Source organism: Lygodium microphyllum, chromosome 30, assembly GCF_053477565.2.
Source record: "Lygodium microphyllum isolate KBCC chromosome 30, Lygodium_microphyllum_v1.1.10, whole genome shotgun sequence".
In the NCBI taxonomy this organism is placed as follows: domain Eukaryota; kingdom Viridiplantae; phylum Streptophyta; class Polypodiopsida; order Schizaeales; family Lygodiaceae; genus Lygodium; species Lygodium microphyllum.
The window spans coordinates 44,425,307-44,433,454 of NC_141164.1; positions in this window are offsets into that span (position 1 = coordinate 44,425,307).

Consider the following 8,148-nt stretch of genomic DNA (forward strand, 5'->3'; position numbering starts at 1 on the left):
GGCAAGACAGATTCTTTACGTGGGAGATTAAGGTCTATTGCCACCATTGTCAATGACTTCTAACTAGCATTCCTATCGAGTTCAGTGAGGAAGGAGGGATTGTGCTTGTTATACATCCTCTCTTGGCTTGATTTTGATTATCATAAGTACGAATGAGTTGATTATTATAATGTGGCCTATCAATGAAGCTTGGGTTTATACTCTATATTTTGACTAAGCTTTCAGAAGGGCCGCTAAACACGCTGGAGCCCCAAGAGGAACACCAAGGAAAAGGGGATTCTACTACAAGAAAATCTATCTTGTAACATCAAAAATATTTTATTTCATTCTTTTGATGACCAAAACAAAGAAAACAACAAATCTTCACGCAACATCATAGTAGATATCTCCCACGGATTTGATAGATTCAACCATAATCTTCAACATCTTCATAGAATACTTCAATAGAACAATGAACATAAAAGAGTACACCATCCTTGAATGGAAATCAATCACATAGTATTCATCTTCAATGTCTTTACAATTCTCTCTCTTAATCTCTCATATACAATTACATTGTTTTGATAGAATTGACTATCTCTGGCTCTCTCTCTCTCTCTATCTATCAATAGTACATCATCTCCTCACTACAATTATCTCATAATAACTCTCAATAATACTTCTTAGGTCATGGATGCACCTCCCAAGAGGTATGTCTAATGTGAAGAGGCACCAAAGCCACGACAGTGTCTCTTCACAGCCCACTACTGTCACTATCACTCAGTCTTCTCTTCAGTCATCAGCAGCTGCTTCTTCCATTTGTTTTAGCTCTTTTGATCCCAAAGTCACACATACATTCTACAGAACACTTACAGAAGGTCTACAGAATAGTACAGTATAGTACCAGAGCATATACATAACAGTTACGAGACAGAACAGAGACAGAGACTCTACAAAAGGTTTACAGAGAGGGTTACAAAAGGTCATCAAAACCTCATAACTCATACTCAAACCATTCCATACTATAAAAAACTATTCAATAAGCTTCCAAAAGATTTCAATCTTCATCAATAATCAATCTGTGCTTCATACAGAAGAAAATCAGAACAAAACAAAAGCTATATAGAATGTATACAGAACCAATCAAAACCTCAATAGAACCTATCAGAACATCACATAGCTTCATATTTCTACTGAGAATCATCATGAACTTCCAAAACATAATCAATATCATCCAAAACATTCTCAAGCACTTCCTTTATCAACCATACATCACTCTAAATCCATAAAAAATAATTCATTTCACACCTCAAAAACAACAAAAATCAGTCAAAAATTCAGTCTTTTTCCACTCTCAACATATCCCCACATTTAGAAAGGAAGCGTCCTCACGACCTAAGGAAAAGAAGAATATAAGTTTACTAAAGAGCTCAATTTTGATCTTCTGTAGTATCTTCAATAATCTCACCAAACCACGATCCCAACTTATCACCTGTATCTTGAGAAAAAACTACTAAATGAAAACTTTATTATTTATTAACTCATCTGATAAATAATTAAAAGTCATAACAAATTTGTAAAGGATATAAGAGGTTCTTCTTTAGCTTTCCACCATATTCTTTCCTTCCACAATCAATAGTTTGACAAGAGCTCTCAAACAAATTATTCTCAATCCACACGATCTCATCACATACAATTAACCCACAACACACACACTAACACTAACATCACCATCTGAATGACACCTCCAAATATATATATATATATGTATATATATATATATCATTAAGAATCATCCAAAATACATTGCAAAGGCATCAATGAAGGTGATCCCTTTTGAAGGCTTCGTGGTTTCAAAAACGATCCATGGAGAAGGACTCATCCACAAATGTCTTTGGAGGATTTTGAAAGAACTGCAGGCAACACATCCTTTCTAGCAAATCAAGATATCTGCTAGGTAGACATAGGGCATGAAAATAGAGGACATCCAACTATTGGGAATCAATGTTCACATTAACATTCATACAAAGCTTTGGAATGGCCTTTTGATCATTATGGAAATGCCTATGCATGTATGCTAGATACCAAGCAAAATGAGCTGTCAATCTCACTGAAGGATCTAGAGATTGTGAATATTGGTGAGTAAAATGAAGGTAATTCTGGTATGCTTGACTAGCAATTGTCCAGTCCACTAGAATTGGCCAGTTTATCTGGGGTCCCGTAAGAGAATCAGTCAAGCTCCATCCTCTTTTTCTGGGAATCTGCTGATCAAATCCATCGTATTCACTAACCAACTGAGGGGGTTGAGAAATAGAATTGGCAGGAGATGGAAGTGGAATAAGTAAAAGAGGATGAAGAGATGGGTAGACAAAGCCATAAAAGGAAGAATAGGCCAAAGAAGAAGTGGCTGAAAATTTAAGTGAATTAGTTAGGAAATGTGTCAATTGATAGACAGGAAAAGTAGAAGGTATATGGATAGATGGAGAAGGGCATGGTGGAGAAGGGAAAAAAACTCGATCTTTGATAAAATAACAATAGGTAAATATAGGAATTTGAGAAAAACCTTGAGGTTGAAAAAGAAGAGGTAAGATAGCTACTGAGTTGGTTTGATAAAGGGAAAGATAAGTATCATAGCGATGAGCCATTTTTTGGTAGTATAATAGGCTAGGAACAGAGGGACCTAGGACAGATCTTCTCTGGTAGGAATCAAAAAAGGATAAATCAAATGGATGGTTCTTGGAAAGATAAGCTAGGAGATCCACCCTCAGTTCGTTAGTGCTCTGCACATAAGTAGAAAATGTATTCTGACGTTGATTCAAGACCACAGAATCAATCATTGAATGCCATGAATTGTCAGGGCAAGTAGCCACTTTCGAGGAATAACACTGGAACATGTCATCTATCCTCAACTCCAAATAGTTAACATACAAAACAGCTTGTAAAACCATATCCCCCACATACCAGGCCAGATCTACATCATCTGAAATCAACAAATCACCTCGTAGATACATGTAAGATAGCAACATGGTATCTATCGTCACAAAATCTTCAAACACCATATGGACCACTTTTGTCAGCAATTCAAGAGACCAAGCCCCACTCCAACCATCCTCTGGAAGAGGAAGATCCATCGTTGAAAGCTTCATATAGAAGGCCAACTTCTGCAACTAATAGTGGACAAAGAAAGAATGGTTCGGAGGAACATACTTTTGAAAGTGCTCAAATGTAGACCATAGCAAATCCATCTTGGACTGCAATCTTTCCACTTTATCTTGAAACAATGGACACAATGTGGCCTGTCTTTGGAGAACTGCCAAGACCTGCTTAGAGATAGAAGGAATAATAGGAACATTAGGGCTTCGAGGAATGGACCGTGACTGCGCCAGTTGGTCTTACAACTGCTTAATCTGGGAAGCTTGTGATTCCACTGTATTATGAGCAGTCTATAAAGCTGTCAGTTTTGCATCTAAAAGAGTCTAAAACTCTTGAGCTTCTTTGGACATTCTCTCTTTCTCCTCTGAGACTCTAGTGACCTCTGACTGAGATTTTGTTAACTGAATCTTCAAAGAAGATATTTTTTCTCTCTGGGTCTCAATCATTTGGGCCTGTTGCCCCATCTGTTTAAACAGATTTGCAAGTGTGTCTTTAGCAGAGGCTAACTCTGAGGTTGCCTTATGCAACTGGTCTTTGGACTGCATCAGTTCTTCATAGAAAGAAGCACACAGTTATTCGACACAAGCTGTCACTGAAAGTTTAATCGAACTCTGGATGTCATTACAAAGGAATGGAATAGCATCTCCTGATACTAAACTGTTTAGTGAAGGGACTGATATTTCCAAAGAACCCTCTCTATGTGCCCTAAATAAATTATTGCATGTGAGGTAAGCAACGAGGTCACTGCCAGAAGTAGCACTAATTGTGAGTGAAGGAAGAACCGAGTGAGTTTTATCTGCCACATGCTTCAAGCGCTTCCGCTGAATGACCAATGGAGGAGGGGAATCAATATCCTCTATGTCAATAGGTTATGACTCTTCTGAAGGTGGAGGGAAAGGTACTGGATCAGATGGAGGAGGTGGTAGCACACCCTTCTTAAGGCCTGAGTACGTCAAGAAAGCATATAAGTAGGAACCACAAGCGACATTTGTGGCATGCCCTTTGGTTACTTTGATAAAATGTTAGTCCATCTTCGTAAGTAGGTAAGTACTCCAATCAATGGCCACCCCTTTTAACACCATCTTGGAAGCTGTGAAGAGCTCTTTGAACAAATAATGGAATGGCATTTTGGCAGGCATAAACCTGTCCTGGAGGATTTGGCAGACTAACTTCCAAGGAGGATCAGTGATCATGGAAAAAGATACTCCTGAAGTGTTTATCACTTTCTTGACATCTAGAATCTCTTTGGTCTGCTTTTGTAATAGCTTGAAAATCTCATCATTGGAGAATAATTGTCTAGCTATAACAAAGGACTCGCCTTTGTAGGGAAGATACAAAGCCTTCCCTAACCCTTGGGGTGTCAACACCATGGAAGCACCATGAACCAAGCCTGACTTTTTACTATATGATGCAATAAACTCATCACACAGGAATGGATCATCTGGAATCAATGGGAATGAAGCAACCACGAAAGTCGCAAGTCCTGCTTTCGCTATAGGCTCAAAAGCCAGTAGAAAAGAATAATCCCTACTGATGAACGGGACATACTGGATAGGAGGAGGAGCGTGAGGTGCCATTCAGATGGAAAACACACATACCACAACACAGACAATCACAAAGAATGCCTGCAAAACAACCAAAATAGCTATAAAAAAGAAATCAATCAAAAGAAGGACACACACATATAGACGTAACTAACCAATTTACCACCCCAAACAACCCACATCTTAGAAAAAATTCGACATGACCTCTACACATATGCAACCGAAAACTTCATGCAATGCAACAAACAGCACCCAAAATCCCGTATCAGGTAAAAAAAAAAGAAGAAACTGCAAACCGCACACGTAATCGTAGCACATAAGCAAACCATAATACCATAAAAATCTAATCAGGACCTGACCATAACTTTGACCAACAATTTCAGCTAAGAGAACTTCACGTGCCCATCCCACGAAGCGTGTTTATTAAAAGGGGAAAAAAGTGCAGTGAGGGGAAATGGTTTTAATGAAGGGTTCATTTTAAGAAATTATTAACAATGGGTGACATTTTATTAGGTTATAAACCTTAATTAAAAAACGGTGATTCCTTCTTAAAATTGTAATTACAATTTATTAGGGTGAAGCGGTGCTTTAACGAAACCCAGACTGCGATTCCCAGACTGGGGTCTCTAAATGCAAATTCATTAATTAAAAACTAATGGTGATGTGGAGCGCTTTTTTGCCAGCACGTGTTTTTTTGTGACGACTCGTTCATTTTTATTAACAATTAAGGTGCCTCTTAAGCGCACGTAGCGCGTGCGAAGTGAATGGCTGGTTGATTTTAATTATTAAAACATTGTGTGTTTAGCACAAATGCGCGTGGAAAACTGGGTAAATATAATTCATTTTAGGAATTATTTGTGGTTAAGGGATGAAAATGAATAAAGATAAAAAAATAAACACCTGTGTATATGCAATGGACTAAAGGCGCACGGAGAGTTCCAAAGCCAAGGAATCCAGTTAAAAAAAACAAACACCACTGACTGGAAAAACTAAAGTACCTTAGTATTTTTGTTTGATTTTGATTTTATTTTTATTTTTTATTTTTTAAAATTTTATTTGGTTATGGTTTTTTTTCAAATTGTATTTTAGGTGTGTTTGTATTTTTTGTATTGTATGGTTTTGTTGGTTTTTTTTTTCGTTCGTTTTCTTCCTTTGTTTATTTGTTGTTTTTTTTAAATGATGAAAACGGAATATAGAACACATGAATATGTTGTGAAGTGTAAGGGTGGAGTTTCAGCAATCCAACAAGTGTCAACAATGAATATTTATTCATCCATGATTTTTCAACTCATTTTTGGAATTTAAAATGAAATTTCATGAGGTGAAGTATTAAATTAGGGTTTTTGGCTTCAAGTAATACTTTTGCCATTTATGGAAGTATTTTCTACTGAGAAATTATTGGCAAAAGGGGCAAGGGGATTTGTGGAATTTTTTGAATTTTTTTTAAGAAACATGTCTGAATTTTTACCAATTTTTAATGAATTTTACTCAATTTACATGTATTTTTTAAGAAATTTTTAAATTTTGATTTTTTTGCAATTTTTTTCCCTAAATTTTCACCTTAGAAAACATTTCAAATGATTTCAAAAATATTAGAAAATTTTTAGAATTTTTCTTTTAATTTTTTAGAATTTTAAATGAATTTTAATGATTTTTTGAGGTTTTTTAGGTGTTTTATGTTTATTTTTATGTGTTTTTATGTATTTTGCGGGTTTGAAAATTAAAAGTCGATACGTGAGCTGCGTGTGAACAACGGAGGATGACTGCATGTGAAAAGCTGACTGCAACACTCCACCGCACGAACAAACCAGAAGCACGTCTTCGGGCGTGAACGCCCGCTAGCACACCCGTACACCGAGAGCGCCACATAGCAGGAAACAGCGGAGGAGAAGGGGCTGAAACGGGGGCTGTAATGGGGTAACCTAAGTGAATTAGGTGACTGAGTAGGTTAAGTTAATTAGGTGAGCTTTGTCTGGGAAAGTTAATTTAGTTAATTTAGTGTGTTAAATCAATTAAGTTAGTTAGGTGAGTTTAGTTTATTAAGTTAGGTTAGTGTAAGTAATATTAGTATGTTTAATCTATTTAAGTAATGTTAGTTAGGTTAGTCTATTAAGTAATGTTAGTCTGTTTAATCTGTTTAAGTAACATTAATCTGTTTAAGTAATGTTAGTTAGGTTAAGCTAAGGTTAGTCGGTTTAAACTATGGTTAGTTAATTGGAACTATCGTTAGTTAATTGGAACTAACCAGAGATGGGAGAGGGGGAAGGCTGCTGTGACGGCGGAGGAAGAGGAGGAGGAGGAGGAAGCGGGCGAAGGAAGAGGAAGAGGAAGAGGAAGAGGAAGAGGAAGGAGGAGGCGGCAAGGTGGTGGGGTAGGAGAGGGCAGAGATGAAGGAGGTGGGGAAGAGAAGTCGATGATGGCGGGGCGGGGCGGAAGAGGTGGAGAGGGAGGAGAGGATGGATACGGGCATGGGGGGCGCTGTAGAGGTGTAGAGGGAGGAGAGGGGAGGTGGAGAAGATGGATGAGAGCGTGGGGGGCGGTGCAGAGGTGGAGAGGGAGGAGAGGAGAGGTGGAGAACATGGATGAGGGCGTGGGGGGCGCTGCAGAGGTGGAGAGGGAGGTAGAGAAGATGGATGAGGGCGTGAGGGGCACTGCAGAGGGCATCGAGGGTGGGGACCACGGCAGCAAGCGTGAGGGGAGGGGAGGGAAGCGAGACTGGGCGAAGGTGATGCAGGGCGACGCGAGCACAGGCGAGAAAGAAGGAACCCAAACAGGTACGCCCGTTTTTTTTTGGGAATTAATTAATTGTTTTTGTTTAATTTTAATTATGGTTCTCTTACGCTAGAGGTGTGTTTAGGTGGGTTAAATGTGGGTTGGTGTTTTTATTAGTTGTTTTTTTTTTGCTGGTTGTTTTTGTTGCTCTTTGTTTGTTGGTTTTTGTGTTGTTTTTTTTTAATTATGGGGGTTTGTGTGTTTTTTTTTGTTTTGTTGTTTGGTTTAAAAAACTAAATTAAATTATGGTTTGGTTATGGGGTGGGGTGGTTGTGTTTGTTTTTTCTTTTGTTTTGTTGTTTTTTTTTTGGGTTTTGGTGTTAGTTTTTTTAATAAAAAATTAAAAATAAAAATAAATGGGTTATGAGTGTGAAAAAGGAACACACCCGTAGGAGTTAAAAAAAATTTTGCATCAGCGGGATCAGATGGGACAGGGACGGCGATGCGTGAGCCACAGACACCACGGGGGCGTCCCGAGGCAAGTAAAACAAAAAACAAACGGGCTCATGCGCGATACAAGAAATGCGGTCACGGCAAAAAGAAAGAAAAATTAATAAAAACCAAACCGTACGTCGGATCGAAAAATCGTAAGAATGAAAAATGTGCCAAGAGACGAAGGGAAGATGATAGAAAAATGCAACACAGGTTTCGAGGAAAAATCAGGGTGTTCACATGGGAAAAACGCAAGAAACAAGCCCGA